We start from the raw sequence: 16,662 nt of genomic DNA on the forward strand, positions 1-16,662 counted from the left end.
GTGGAAAGCTTTGGGGCAAAAATTCAACGCTTCTGTGGATTAAAGAGCTAGCTGCTGTAACCGTAAATGGAGGGTACTCCACCCGGATACAGAGGATATCTGCGGACTCTTCCCCCGCCAAGCTACATATGTACATATGAACTAAAATATTTCGCATTCCTTTCCCAGAATAACTTACATAAAAACCGAAGACAACTTTTTGTCTGAACTTAACAAAGAATCGACTAAGCGAAAATCAAGCAAAAAACAAAAACAAATCAAAAAGACAAGCAAAAAACTTAAACAAACTGAAAACAAGAGAAGTCTAAAATCAAATCAAAATGAAAAATGAGCAGATTTTCTTTGGTATTATTATTATTAGTATTATTATTATTGTTATTATCATTTGGTATTATTCTTCTGCTTACAGTCTGTTGTTTATTGTTTTAATTTGTGCTGTGTGTTGTGTTTCTGCTGGCTTTTTGGGTAATTTGTTGATTAAAACAACAGCAAAAATTCAGGGGAAGGTCTCACCTGTCCTCTGTCTCCATCTGTCTGTCTGTTTGTCTGTCTGTCTGTCTGTCTGTCTGTTTGCCTCTTTGTCCCTCTGTTTCTGGTGCTGCCGTTTCAGGCATTAAGCATTTTGAGTTTTCAATTCATTTGACTTTTCATTGCAAATGCCAGGGTATTATCCACACGCTTTTAAATTAATTAAATGCAGGCAACAGCAGAGAGAGAGAGAGCGAGAGCCAACAGCAAAGGCAAAGCAGAGGCATCAGAGGCAGCACAGGCCAGTGGCAGTGACAGTGGCAAGCGGCAGTGGCAAGCGGCAGTGGCAAGCGGCAGCTTAAAGGCAAATGAGGTAGCAAGGGAGGTGGATGGCTGGCTGGCTGGTTGGCTGGCTGGCTGGTTGGTTGGTAGGGATGGCAGCGCTACTTAGAGGCACAGAGAGCTGAGCTATGCACAGGGGTGAGGCATCATTATTACCAGCCAGCAAGTGCAAGGCCGAAGCTCGTGATACCCTCACAGATATCCATGCAAAAGATGCACCTTTTATGGTAACGATCTGGCCGATCCAGAAGGACAAAATGCCTGAAAAAAACTTTTCTAAATGAAAACAAACGCGAAGGGAAATTCGGACAACGAGCTGAGCAGATCAGACGGGCTCTGGGGCAGAGGGTTGCTCGAATATCGAACCCCCCCCCCCCCCTATGCCGCATTAGCAGCAGAGGACAATGGCCAAACCCCTAGCCTTGCCACTACTACTTGCCACTGCCACTGGCCCGCGGATAAGTGATATGCTAATTGGCATATGCTCAATTTAACGCTGTGGCAACACCCATGGCAACCATGCAACCAGCGAACCAATGCAGAACCAAAAAAATCCGGCACGGCTTCTGCCGCAGGAGCTGCAGGATATGCTGGCTCTGATTTCCAATCATTGCAGTGCCGACTTGAAGAGTACTACAGCAGTATCCTTTAAAATCCTTGCTTGCTGGCAGCATCTTTGATTGGAATCAGCAATTGCAGCAGCTTGTTGCAACTGTTGCAGCAGCAGCAGCAGCAGCACTAGAATGACAAAGTAGCAATAACAATGTGGCGGTGGGAAGCAGGGCAAGCTTCTTACTAAAGGATCCATAACGACAGCTTCCATACACAAGACGAACTAAGAACAGAACCAAGTGAAAGGGAGGGCAGGAGAACAACAACAGCCACGACAATCCCTCCTCAATCAGCAGCAATCATGGGGAGCTTTCATCAGAAGCAACAGCAGCAGCAGCTCCAGTAGGGGCAGCTCCAGTAGGGGCAAACAAAAAGAAAGGGAAAGAAACTCATACCTGGAGCAGCGGCAACATTAGTTACATCAACAGCCACTAAGCGGATGCGGGTGGGGGAGGGGGAGGGGCAGCAACAATAGCCACAGGCCTTAAAAATAAGAAGCAGAAAAAACAGCAGCAAGTCCCCCAGGAGAACACAAAAAGAAGCCTGCAGCAGACGGCGCACAGATAGCAGCATCAGTCAGGGGCAGCTATCATTATATCCACACTGCAGGAGATCTAAACAAACCATTTGAAGCAAAATATGAGGAGTAGAAGCCATAATAGTAAGTGCAACTAAAAGCTGACTAAAAACAGCGACAGGAACTAAGGCAGCAAATAGCTAGTAGGGGGCTGCAGGAACTACAAACAGAAAGAGGATAGATGCGCTGGCTAGACTTGCAGCTGAAGGAACCACAGCAGCGGCATATCCAGAGGTTGCATAGACCACAGTTGCAAGTTGCAAGTTGCAAATTGCAACACTTAAAGCTGCCTCATCGACAATGTGGCAACACCAAAGGAGCTAAACGCAACTGGCAAGAGGCTACAGAAAAAAAAAACATTTCGATAATCCCAAAAACGGTACAGTAGCAACAACTTGAACAACTTGCAACACCAGCAGCAGCAGCAGCAGCCAGCTGCCACATCAGGTACAAAGAAAATAAAACTCAAATCAGAAACAATTACCATAGCAGAGGCAGAGCCAGAGGCAGGGGCATGGACAGGGACAGGGACAGGGAACTTATCCACTGATTAGATCGGGGTAACTAATTTTGAAGAAGTACTCAGCTCCATTCTCCATTCTCCATTTGATACGCAACATTTGCTGGCGGCGGTGAATCGTTGTGGCAGCAAGTACGAGGACGAGGATGCGGATGCGGAGGGGGCAGGGCATGTCATGGGTTATGCTGCGTTGCTAGGTGTTGGCAGTAACCCGGGAGCAGCAGGAGCGGCAGCGGCAGCAGCCCATCATTTAGCCATAATCAAAGCAATCACCCGCAACAGATGAACGGGGGAGGGTGGGCAGTGGGCTGTGAGCTGAGTGGGTGGTGGTGGGAGGGCAGAGTTAAGTCAAAATGTTAATGTTCCTGTTCCTGTTCCATGATTCGAGTTAAATGCATATGTCAACATTTTGTGGCATTTTCTCGGATTTTACAGCCTGCGGAGGCTGGGCAGGGGCAGGGATGAGCCAGGGGGGGTGGCGTAAGGGGATAGATAGATAGAAAGTGAATGCCGCAGGGCGGCTGGGGAGGAGTGGGCTGAGTTAATTAATGTAGTTTTTCATCAAGTTACGCATCAATGACATAATAAGGAACCAAAAACAGTTATCGATTAATTATCATCAAAAATATGACTTTCGATAAACAAAACCAACTTTAATTCGACTTAAAATAAACACTATTAATTATCCATTTGCCCCGATGGATAATTGTGAAATTAGACCTTCTTCTATGAGGCTTTTAATCATCAAACGAATGAAATGATTGCCCACAATCGACCGCCATTTTGTGATGCTTTCGACAGGCAGTCAAGGGGCAGTCCAGGGGCAGCCAGTCTGTGGGATATATTGAATTACCAGATATTGCCTAATTGAAATGTTTACTCTATTTTGGCCTCAAATAGTTTTTGACACTCTCTCGGCTTCCATTTCCATTTCCATTGGAATTCCGTTGCCGTAGATTGCTTATCGCGCCCAAGTGAGAAATGTCAATGCAAGGATTGTACCCCTGTGCCCCAGACAATAGCCGTCCCAAGGAGCAGGCCAGACCAGACCAGACCGATCCGATCCGATCCGATCATTATTAAATATACATATACGAGTATATTTGTGTGTGTGTGGTGTGTGTGTGTGTGTGTGCCCAACAATGGGACCAAACATGTGATCCCAATATCGATCGTGTCGCCATCGGCAGCACACAAAATATCAACACAATGCCAAAGCAGCAGAAGGAGAAGGAGGATGATCAGGGGCCAGTCGGCAGACAGTCGCAGAGGCAATGGCGAACGACAGAGGCACAGGCAGAGGCACAGGCAGAGGCACAGGCAGAGGCAGATGAGTAGATGGGCTTCGTTCTGAGTGCATTTTTTTTCTGCTTCTGCTTTTGCTGTGTGTGTGTTGTGTGTTTGAAAGCCGATCGCTTGATTGACAGGCACCTCTCCGCTCCGCTTTAGACTGCGACTGAGCAGCGCAAGGCAATCAGGGAATCAGGCGGATCAGAAATTCGAACTATCGACTATCATCGACAGCCCAGCCCAGTCCAGCCCAGCCACAGCCTCAGCCTCCAGACAAACAAAGGGAGAAACTTTTGCCACGGATGTTGATTGGCTTCGATAACACACACAACACACAGGGCGCAGCCAAGAGGAGAGTGAGCGAGAGCGAGAGAAAGGTAAGGGGCAATGTGTCATACGATCCTTGAACTGTTACCGGACCATACGACTACGAGCAGACGGGGCTAATGCCTGGCTAATGATCGAACATACATACATATACGTATATATGTATATATGTATATTCCAAATTCGAAAAGGGAAAACTGTACACAGACATTTTGGATTCATGCTGCACATAGTTTTCGTAATTATTATCCAAGGAAAAAGTATTTACTGAATGGGAGAATACTGGGAGACATACTGCTTCTGCATATGCCACATAAAACATTATTTTTGGTTGCATTTTTCAACTGTTTAGATTGTTTTTGGTTTTTTTCCTCTCTTACACACAATTTAAATATCACATTTAAATTAAATCTTTTTTTAATCACTGGAAATTCAATAATTTAATTCACTTAATTCACTTAAACAATAAAGAAAATTCCGCCTGAAGGCCTCGTTGCCTGGCTAATCAGACTAGGATTAATCTTAGGCTACAATTTTGTAAATAAAAAATAAATAAATAAATAAATAAAAAAAAAAAAACTAGAAATAAAACTTAGCCATTTAAATGTTAAAAGTTTTGTGCAAAATGCTCAATTAAATATTTCCATTTGTATTGTTAAACTTTGGCGCTGTGGGGCTGTGGGGCTGTGGGGCTGTGTTTTTACCCCTTCCAAGCTTTGGGGCGCTTTCTCTTCTCTCCCTCCGGAAAGGGCAAGTGTGCCACCATTTTGTTCTTGTTCCTGCCGTGATCTGTTGTGCCGTCTCTCTCCCTCTCTCTCTCTCTCTGTCTCTGTCTCTTACAAAAGGTTTTTAGCCAGCAACTAAGTAAGTCTCCAATTAGCGGGTAGGCCCCAGTGGCAGGGGCGGAACCTACCTACCTACGTCATGGGGGGTGGGGGGAGGGGGAAGCACTTGCTTTTGGGGCTTTAACACTCGACATCTGGCCAAGAGCCTGGGCCACGGGTATCTGGTGACAGCAGCAGCAACAGCAGCGGCCAATGGTCCAATGGTCCAATGGGTCTCTCTGGGACGAAGATGGCCAACAACAAAGGGGTGGGACAGGTGGACAGGGCCAGTGGTGGGTTGGGTTGGGTTGGGTTGGGGAGTGGGGGGGGGTTATGTTATAATGTTGCTGTAACTATGGCTGTGGGGCGTGGGGCGTGGGGCGGGACAGCGGGAGGGTTGGAAACGTCAACATAAGCAGGCAAGGTATTATTTTTAAGCTCTTCCTTCATTGTCTGCCCTCCCAGACAACGACAGCGACAGCGACAGCGACAACGAAGACCAAGACAAAGACAAGAGGGTAAGAAACGAAAGAGGGGGAGGGGCGGGGGCTCTTGGCCAAGATGCCGGACAGGGGAAGGGGCAGGGGAAGAAGATGTTAGCGCTGACGTTTGGATCGAACTAAATAAATGTATTTACTTGTATTTTGTGTTCAGCATAGAGGAGGTGGTTGGGGGGGTGCTGAGTGATGTACACAGAGGCGCGAGCGGGGGGAGTGGTCTGTGTGGGGCTGAAGGAGTCACAACTGTAATTTAAAACCCTCCTCGCGGACCCCCCCAGCAGCAGCAGCAGCCAAAGTGGATGTTGAATTAAAACACACAAATGCCACAAAAGACAGGGACAGCGATAGACAGATACTATACATATAGATATAGATATAGATATAGATATAGATATAGGAGACCCAGTAAAAAGAGATGGACATATAGATATGACAGGGGCAGAGGGAGAGCGAGAGCGAGAGGGAGAGCGGGAGATAGGATAGAAAGAAGAACAAACGAAATGCCAAGAAATATGTCAATGAATTCCAAATGCCCTGACAACCGAAAGGGGCCCCCACCCCAGCTGCCAAGGGGGTAGGGGGCACGGAGACCCCTAAGAGGGCTGGGATGGGGAATGCGAAAGAGAGGTGGCTGTGGGACTTAGTGTGGTCCAAGTCCAGGCCAATGGAACGAACCACTGGCCACAGGGAACGCGCTGAACGCAGCAGAACGCTGAACGGCGAACGGCGAACAGCGAACGTGGGACGCCGTCACATTGATGGACAGGGAACCAGCCCGGCCCGGGGGACACGGGAGACACGGGAGAGCGGCGGAGCTAGCTGGTGGAGGGACGTCGCAAGCCGGGGAGTCGTGTGACGCAGCTTGGATGCGGAGCCGGAGACGGAGGGCAGCAGCTTAAGCTGGACCTGGGTCCGAGCTCTGATTCCAGCGCTGACGACGCTGACTGTGGGCCCCCGTTCGAGGGATGCCCTAGCCCAAAGTCCGCACGACTAAGCAACACGTACAGCTGCCACCCAGCACTAAAGACCATTTGAAGCATTCCTAGATACACATATCTACGACTGCGTGCAGTTTCATGGAGTGTTGAGCGAAGACACATTAGATCACGAAGCCATCAACTTAAATTAAAATTAAAATCGATGCACCAATCCTGGATCATTGTAGCTATAAGGCAGTGAATGCCATGAATTGATCTGCCATCTGGAGTTACTCCAAACTGCATTCGTATCTTTCTCTGCAGAGCAACCAGAGTGCGGCTTGTAGGGGCGCCCCCTTGGAAGATTTCTTTCTTGTTGCTTGCCCCCGAGTTTTGATGAGGAAAAATGTGTGCTCTAATTGACAGTTTTTAGATTTTAATCTTTGGCCCCCACAGCCGCAGCAGCGGAATGGACTGGAATGAAGAGAGAGAGAGAGAAAGAGAATTTGACTCCTCGCTAATGCATTTTCAGCGTTTTTGGACGCCCATGCGATGTGCGATGTGCGATGTGCGATGGCGATGGGAGCAGCTTATGGCCACCAACAATGACATGTGTGCTGCTGGGCCGCGCTTAGGGGTGTGGGCTGTGGGGGGGCATACGAGTGTGAGTGTGAGTGTGAGTCTGTCTCTGAGTGTATTCATATATTCATTCATGCATCGCATATGCTCTTTGTCAATTAAGCAATCAGCAGGAAGTTTGCTGCGCACTTTGCCTTATCATCTCTTTCACTCTCTCTCTCTCCCTCTCTCCCTCTTTCTGCAACCTTCATTAGGTATAGAATCGAAGTTTTTGATACCCCTGGCAGAGCGAATAACAGGCAGAGGAGCGCTGCTGCATGACGCGTGGCATTTGTTAGGAGTTCAAAATTCGTAAAAACTGAACTGAAATTATTATCTATGAGTTTTCGTTGAATATCTAAGGCAAAACTAGTTCTTCTGGAGGATGTAGTACTCCGATCTTTGGATATATATGCATATTTATATACAAAGTTGCATTCAGAAAGCTTCCCCATGTCGTAGATCTGTTTTTATTTTTTATTTTTAAGGAAGAGAATGGGCTGGAATATTTAAGCGCTTTTTGAGCTTCCTTTATGTCATGGCAAACATTCGTTGCATCTCATAATACCCTCATAATACTGGCAACGAGGGGTAAGAAAATCACATCATCAAAAGCCTTTGACCGTCTCTGCTGCTGCTGCTGCTGCTACTCCTTCTTCTGTCCACCGTCTCCTGTGCCCCTGCCTCTGCCGCGGCCTCTGTCTCTTTCAATGCCTTTGACACTTGACGTTTGTCGTTTGTCGGCGGGCGATTTTCATTTTCGCAGTGCAGCCAGCAGAATGGGGAGCGAAATGAAAAGAATGTTGAGCCGCATATTAAATACCACCGCCTGAGCTCAAGTGTCAACAGAGCGGTACGACTCCGACTCCCAATTCCGACGACTATGGGACTCCGTCATCGCCTCGCCTCGCCACTGCTCCTGCTCCTGCCGCTGTGCCCGTACCCATACCCATACCCTTTACCCTTCACCGTTCGTCATTCCTGATCAGGCAATAAACGGATAGGGCAATGGGTAGACCGTAAACCGTAAACTTGGAACTGGGACCGCCCGCCGCGTAATTGAATATTTGGAGTGTAAAAACCGCACCCGGTCTGGGCAGGGCTGGGCACAAAAAGGCAAAAGGGAATCTCACTGTGGGCAGGGCCTGAAGCATGTCAGAAGTTGGCAACGGAAGATTGTGAAAGGTACAGCTTGAGGCAGGTGTCCAGCAATCTCTAGAGTTATCGATAAGCAAACGATAAAATAACGCCTAAGATCGATACTCTGACTGAGCGATAATCTGTGCAATTATCTATCAATTTGTAATCGAAAGCTTCATCTATCAGCGATCCTTCAAGCTGCAATCGAAGTGTAACTGCAATCCCATTGTGGGGTGTGGCACGGAAAGGGTATTACCAGGAGAGGGCTGATATGAGAGGGATATGGAATGAATCGACTTTTTGCACCCATGTGGGTGAGTGGGTGGGTGGCTGGGTGGCTGGGAGTCAAGTCAGTTGATTATTAAAAAACACAAGTACAATAAAAACATAATAATAATAAGCAGCATAATGACGGCAGCTCAATAACCAAACGACTCGCACAAAAGGAGGCGACAAAATAATGCAAAAAACCAAAAACCAAAAAAGGGAAAAAAGGGAGAAGAGTGCAAGAGTGGAAAAAAAGAGGCAAAAGAAAAGTTACTCCTCGTTGAAGGAGCAGCAGCAAAAAGGACATAATGGGAAACGAGTGCAAGTGGAGAGTCAAGCAGCCAGCAGCAGCCAGCAGGATGGGCAGGAGGGGTTAGAGGTAGAGGTAGAGGTAGAGGTAGCAGCGGGCCAGGAGAACTCAGTCGGTCTTTGGCTCTGCCTTCGCCGTCAAGTAGGGTTGCCAACAACTCATGAATTGCTCATTTAGATTCCAGAGATGCCACTCGAACGGCCACTCGAGCAGCAAGCAACGAGCTTTGTTCGTTAGCTACGTGCCAAAAGAACGGAAAGGCGCCCTCCGATCTCTGTGGGGGGTAGGTTTGGACCCGCTGTCTACCCTGTCTGCCCGATATGCCACATGTCAAGCTAACATTCTCGATGCATAAATCACAGGCAGAGGAGCGCTGCCGCATAACGCGCGGCACATGAAAACGTATGCCATATACAAAGATGAAGAACAGCAAACAATTTAATTGTTTCGCTATACAATATCTCTACATATCTGCTATCTGCTATCTGCTGATGGATAAATTGCTCTACGTTATTCGTTAAATGTATATACCCGAACCCCATTCGTCTCTCATGAGGGTACTCGGAAACAAGGACAATTGTGCGCCATGTCGAGTGGTCGCCGAGTTGCCCGCGTTGGAAAACAATGACAAACAATTGACAAAGACCGTGCTACACATTCATATTCATATATACTATATTCTCCATATGAGAGAGAATAAGATATACAACATAAGTGGGCGTGGCAGCGAATGGGAGCAAGTGGCACCTGTGTTCTGTGCTCCTCCAGAAATACTCGTATTTATCTTTGTCATTTGCCAGCGACTTTCTATCCCTCTGTTCTTTTTTGTTTCGACTCGGTTTTGGGTTGCCCAAGAGTTTGCCCAAGAGCTTATGCCCCAGCCCGTTCCTCCTCAGCATCGCATCGCATCGCATGGCACTACATCCAGGCCACCCCGGCCCGACCCGACCCGAACCGGCATTGGCATTTGTCGCATTTATCAGAGGAGATAGCGCCTCGATCCCATCACGACCAGACATGCCCAGACATGCCCAGCAGATCAATGGGCCGGAGGATTAGGCCAGGCTTAATGCGATAAGCGATTAAGCCGCCGATCATCGTCGCGGATGAGCGAAAAGGATTAGGCGGAAGTCCTGGCGGATCGACCCTCGAATCTGTCAGGTGGCTCAAAGCCTGGATTATGATTAATACATGGGTACGAGTACGTGCGCTCGATTTACATATGCACAAAGCAGCATTTGGGTTCTTCAATAAAGATAAAGATAGCCTCCAGATCTAGCCCACAGAGAGTCGGCATCAGTCGTGGCTTTCTGCAGACCAAATCCAATTCCTGCAACTTTCCAAGGGAAGTTCCCAGTGCTCCCAGCTCCCAGCTCCCACATTTTCTTTCATTAGCAGATCCGAACATTCGACAGTGGGGACAGTGGGGACAGTGCATTGGCCCCCTGGCGGAGGCTGGGGCTAATTGCTCAGCCATTGTCCAAACAATGACGCAGTCGAAAAGAGGAAAAACCAAACCTCAGCTCAGCTCAGCGGAGCACTCGATTTAATTAGCGCACTAATGACCGCAGATCGGGCTACAACAAAAAAGAATTTGATCGGTGATCGGTGATCGAGAGCCGCTGCTAATTTGATGGGAGGGGAGGGACATGAAAAGCAAGTCATGGCATTAATTGCATAGAAGAGAACGAAACCCAAAAGAGAAGAAGCCAAAATGTCGCCATCATCATTGGCCATTGGCCATTGGCCATTGGCTAATCGAGAATAATTGCCTGATGATGCCGCGTATTTGTGTTCGTGTGTCAAAGGGATGACAGGAAATACCAACAAATTTTTCAAAGGTATTAAAAAAAGTTTAAAAAAAAATGCAGACGCTACATGGACTCAGAGTGTGGAAACGTTTGATACCCTGGCAGATTGATAGTTCTGTTTTTTTGGTATAGGTTTATGGTCATGACGCGGAACTTGACTGACCGATTTATGTACATACGGTATTTATATTTTGGATATCCTTCTCTCTAAATCATTGCTTTGTCGTTACAAACAGCTGGTTAAAAGCATAATTCCCTTTGCGAGGCAACCAAAAATGAAAAAAAAAAAACACAAGAGAAATAAATCCCTAGCTATCTCTCTCTCTCTCTCCCACACTAGCTATCTATGTCTCTCTCTCTCTCTCTCTCTGTGCTGCTGCTGTGTGCCGCGTCTCTCTTTTGTGTGGATGTAAACACGGGGCTGTGCGGAACAATAACTGTTGACAGCTCGTAAATTAATAATTTTGCACAGCAAACAGCGAGCTAATGAGTGACAGAGAACGAGAGAGAAAAATGAGCAACAACAAACAGGAGAGCGGAGCAGGGGCTGGGGCAGGGGCAGGGGTGCAAATTAGCCGCGTTTCCGCCTCGATCACATCGATCCTGCCAAACACACACACACACACACACAAATAGAAAAACCTCTGACGAGGGCGTCCCTCTGACACTTTGACTTCCTGTGGCCTTTTTCCCATTCCCATTCCCCTTCCCCTGGTGCTCCTGGTGCTCCTGCCACGCCTTTGTGCTCGGCGTTCTTCTGTCCCGCTTTTGTATATTAATTGCACTGCCCCTTCCCCCCTCCCGCACCACGACGATGTTTGGGTCCAAACAAATTCAAATAGAAATCAAAACAAAATTTCGATATGCCCGTCACTGTGTCTGCTGTATTTGCCTCAGGCTTTTCTTTGCTTGTTCCTTCAACACACAATATGTGTATGTGGATCAAGGAGTCTCCTTTTTGAAAGGTGCCGCCAACAAAGGCAGCAAAAAGGGGAAGCAAGGCAGCAAGGCAATCGGAACGGGAACTCTGCTTCCTCAATATTCCATTCTCCATTGTTAGATTTTCTGCACTACAACACACTGCACTACACTGCCGCCGAATGGCTGCTTGCAATTGTGCAAATTGTTTTTTTCACTCCACCAATTGATCTATAATGAAGTATCTGCGCTCGGCTATTACCCGTAATGGGGCATGCAAATTGCCGGAACATCCGCTGTTGATCCTTGGCTGGGAACGGGCAATCGGTGTGAACTTTGAACTGTGGCAATTGCGGATGGAGTTCCACTGCCACGCACTTCTTTGCAGGATCTTTGATTTGGAAATAGCTTTCCCAAATATTTTCCCAGACGTTGCCCCCGAAACTGTGCTACACAAATGAGGGACAAATACAAAACAAACGAAAAGCTCGCGACAAATTACATGGAATGAATGCCCCCCATGGTGGGTGGGGCATGTGGCTCGCTCTCGTATCGCAGTATGTACTCCTATAGATCGATTCCAGGGAATGATCCGGCAACTTTCCTCAATTTATGTGAATGACTTGTGGAAGCGAATGACTGGATCGTAAGGGGTGGGGAGGGGGGAGTGCCAATGGCAATCAAAACACACAGAAAAACAGATCGGAAGCCAGAGAGAAACGACAAACAATGTGCCGGATCATGGTGGAAATGTCAGGGACTGGAGTCAAGCTAATTTGTTGAATTTGTTGCCATGAAGCTTACAAACGAAGAGGAGAAACGGTGGAGTAGGGGTAGAGGTAGGGGTAGGGGTATAAAGAGAAACCTACGCCAAAGAACGGTCAGAATGAAGCGTAAAGCGAAGTAAAGGGAGGAAGGGTGTGTGCAGGGAAAACGGAATTGAATTTGACAGCTATTTATGGTCGGGGGGTCGGGGGCGATCGACAGGTTCGAAATGTGACAAAGAAACGGAATGGAATGGTATCAAAAGAAGCAATATCCAAAATCTGTTGCAGCGTGGGTCGAGCGAGTCAGCGTGGAGTAGAGAAGTGGGAGAGTGAAAAGTGTGGGAAATGCAAGTCCGGAAAAGACACCGGCAACAGCAGTGCGGTAGTGCGGCAGTGCGGCAACGGAGCGGCACACAAAAGTGCCATTGTAACCGAAGGACGTTCGTTGCCCAAGGCAAGTGTGCGTCAACCCGAAAACCCGAACCGATCTCTTCTCCGCTGAGCTGGCTGTTCCCTACCAACAACTACCTGTCATTCCTCCATTCTCCATTCTCCATCCTCCCTTTCCTGTCTGTCTGTCTGTCTGTGTTTCACTTTGTCGACTGTTACAATTTTAATGCGTGTCCGATGCCGATGCCGATGCCGATGCTCCCTTCAAATAGCATAATAAAGCAGCAGCAGCAAAAGCAAGCAGCAGAAAAAGCAAGCAGCACCAAGCAGCAGAATCAAGCAGTATATGCATGCATGCGTGCATCTTTTATCATTGAAAGAAAATAGCATAAAAATGGGCAACTAATGAATTTTCAGGCAGCGCGATATTCCTGCGGGAATCCCACAAGCCCCCCACTTCACTTCTGTTCCACTCAGATATCTGTCCATGTTCCATTCCAGTCTAAAAGACAGACAGACACCCATGGAAGCCACAAATATACTACTACGCACCACACCACACCACGCCGCGCCGCGCCACACCACACGGCAGGAGCGGCGAGGCACGTTAATCGCCAAAGCCCGAACAAACCATTCACCCACCCAACCACCCACCTATCCATCCATCCAGCACTCAACAAAAGGAAACTCAAACCGCAACACTCGACCAGAGCCCTCCCCTCTACACCATGCCATGCCATGCCACCCGAAAAGCTATTCAACCAAATGTTGTATAAATGTAATTCAATACTTTTTTCAATCTTGTTTCTGTTCTGCTCTTTACCGCTCGCCGCCCACTCCCACTACCCCACCCACCCATCCAACTGTTAAAGCGAAAGAAGAAAAGCGAAATGAAACAAATGGGAATGGGAGGAATGGGGGGAATGTTGCTAGAATAGGTAGCGCAGCACAGCACGAGTAGTACAACAAATTGGAAACACATTTTACCCTCCAATTACTTAAATACAATACACCACACTGCGATTGCTTTGGACCCTGTCCCTGTCCCTGCCTGACACTGGGCTGTAGAATATGTCCTCAAATCAATGGAAGGAAGTTTACTAATAGGAATTAAACTAAGGGTGGTATTATTTAGAGCCTGCTAAAGAGTCCCAAATACAAATATATTTTAGCGAGAAGATTCTTTGGTGTTGATGCAACTTTTGGATCTTTTTTTATACCCGTACTCAAAAAAGAGTTAAGGGGTATATTAGATTTGGGTAAAAGTGGATGTGTGTAACGCAGAGAAGGAAACGTTTCCGACCCCATAAAGTATATATATTCTGATCAGCATCAATAGCCGAGTCGATAGAGCCATGTCTGTCTGTCCGTCTGTCCGCTGTCTGTCTGTCCGTCTTGTTGAGCGCCTATCTCAGAGACTATAAGAGCTAGGGCAACCAAATTTGGTTTCCACACTCATGTGATATCACACTGCTACAAGTGTATTCAAAATGCCCCGCCCCCTCCGACCCCACAAAGGACGAAAATCTGTGGCAGGCACATTTTAAAGATACGATAAAACTAAAAACGCAGTATCGTAGAGAATCTACCAGACTGCCGAATCTGAATCAGATCGGATCATAATTATAGCCAGAATGAAGAAATTAATTTTCAGTTGCTTCCCCTGTCCCCCTCCGACGACAACGAAACTCATTTTCCCTCGCCACACTCTGCCGCGTTCAGTGCGCGAGCGGAGGAGATGTAGAATCTAAATGGAGCATGTATGTACATTGTACAATCTACATGTTAGATGTAGAATATACATTGTAGATGTAGATGTAGATATCAGATGTAGCAAAAAAATGTAAAATGTAAATTTTTTTTTCTAAAATTCTAAAAAATCATAAATCAAAAATGATATACTGACTGAGTACGGGTATGAGTCCGTCCCCAGAAGCGACTCACACGTTCCTTCTCGTTTCTGTTCGTTTTTCTTCACAGCCCAAGGACCACTGTGCAAATGAGCTACAAATGTTGTACGAGCATGTTCCAAGTATGTAAAAGTTAAGAGAACCAAGGGAAAAAATGAAGGGAAATATCAGCATACGAGCCGAGCCGAGACGAGCCTCTGGACTGACTGTCAGTATATCCTTCAGTCAGCTTGAACGTTCCTTCCGTCTGACAGTCTTGTCATGCCACGCTCCACCTTCACGCCAACAGGTCTCTAATTTCAGGTTCGCTGTCTGCGCCTTCCCGTGTGTGCCTCGTGCATTGCCCTCTGTGTGTGTTTTAGCTGGCAATTTTTTTGTGTCTGTTGCCTTTTGCGTGTCATCAAAAAAGGATGTGTTGTGCCCTCGCAACCCTGAATGGGGGATGGGGGATGGGGGGGAGGGTTCTGTGTACGCTAATAGATTTTCTATTACCCACAGCTTCCAAATTCTCCTCCTCCTCTCGTTTACATGCATCACCGAATTTCCATTTTACGCCCCGTTTTGTACTCGTACCCATCGTAGTCGTAGTCGTAGCCGCATCGTCGTAGTTTTCCTGCAACTCCCAGCGGAATCAATGCAAAATTATTATTATCATTATTAAAGGAGTCGATGACGGACAGCCGGGGGGTGTGTGTGGGCAAATCCCTGTGCCGGGGCCAGGCCTAAATGCGTGTAATATGGCACATGTCCGACCCACTTCATTCATGCCACAATCCAGCCGCCCAACCCCCCGCCATCATCAAACAAAAGCCGCAAGCGGCGACCGCAGCAGGAGTTGGCCTGGCCTTCGCCTCCTTTGTGGCTGCCACACACATGTCAATATTAGATTCCAAGATTTGCAGTGAAAGTTAAATGGGTTACAGTAGTGTGCCGTGCCACAGACAAAGAATACCATCAAGTCGAACAGTGGTCACACAGAGAAGAGACGAACCAAAAGGTCCCTTTGGGTGCTATCTGGAGACCCTTGGACACCACTGTACAGGAGACACTTGTGCAGCAGTTGCAATTCCGCATTTATACTCGTGTGCGTGTGTGTGTGTGTGTGTGCGTGTGTGTGTTTGTGTTCGTTTTCATACAAAAGTAGTTACATCCCACCAACATCAGTCCCAGCCCCAGCCCCAGCCCTAGCCGCAAGCGCCACGCATCCGACGCCCACCCACCCACCGCTTATCCCCGCGTTGGATAGTGCGTGTTGGTTGGTATTGCTATTGAAATAAATTGTAATTCAATGGAATGTAATTCGCAGTCAGTCAGGAGCAGGGGAGTGGCAGCAGCAGCAGCAGGAGCCGCAGGCGGGTCTCTCTCGGATCAGGTCACCATGTCAACCAGCCAAAGCCAAAAGGGGTTTTAGGGCAGGAGACCAACATAAAAGATGAGTGATGTTGTGAGGGGTGTGGGTGAGTGTGGGGGTTTGCATGTGGCCGCAGGCGTCTCGTCACTCATCGTCTCCCTTTCACCACTTATCTGGGATTAGCAAAAACGCCACATTAAACTAAGTAAACAAATATTTGGCAGCTGCTGCTCAAAAGGTACAAAATAGTAATTACTAAAGTGTGTCCGCATGCGAATGCAATTAAATTGATGCATTTACAAATTTCAATTGTAACGATCGCGTAAAATGCTCACCCTAATTGTACGCTAGCCAACACTGATCCTCGATTAATATTTGCATAAAGATTCATTGTTGCGTCATTCCATACGCGTTCCCGTATGATACATTTGATTTGTATGGGAAAAATTTCAGCAACATGGGGAAATGAAGTAGCAGCACTGTTGTGCAACTTTGGCACGGAATGAGCAACAATCTGCATACCTTGGGAAAATGGATATTATGGACTTGAGATATTGTTTGAATTTCCAGGCTCCAATTAATGCAAAAACTACTCAGTCTCTGTTCTAAAGATTTTAACAAAGTTTTGCAGCTCACGACTACCAATAATAGGTATCAGAACCGGGATAAATGTATTTATAACACACAAACATGTGCATTAATATGTAAAAAACATGTCAATCTAGGATAAAATCATAAATAATGTTTCAATGGAGCTTGGAACAAAACATTTAACACCAATTAAAAGAAATAAGGTATACAAA

This window comes from Drosophila obscura, unplaced genomic scaffold (genome assembly GCF_018151105.1).
Source record: "Drosophila obscura isolate BZ-5 IFL unplaced genomic scaffold, ASM1815110v1 contig_73, whole genome shotgun sequence".
NCBI lineage: Eukaryota > Metazoa > Arthropoda > Insecta > Diptera > Drosophilidae > Drosophila > Drosophila obscura.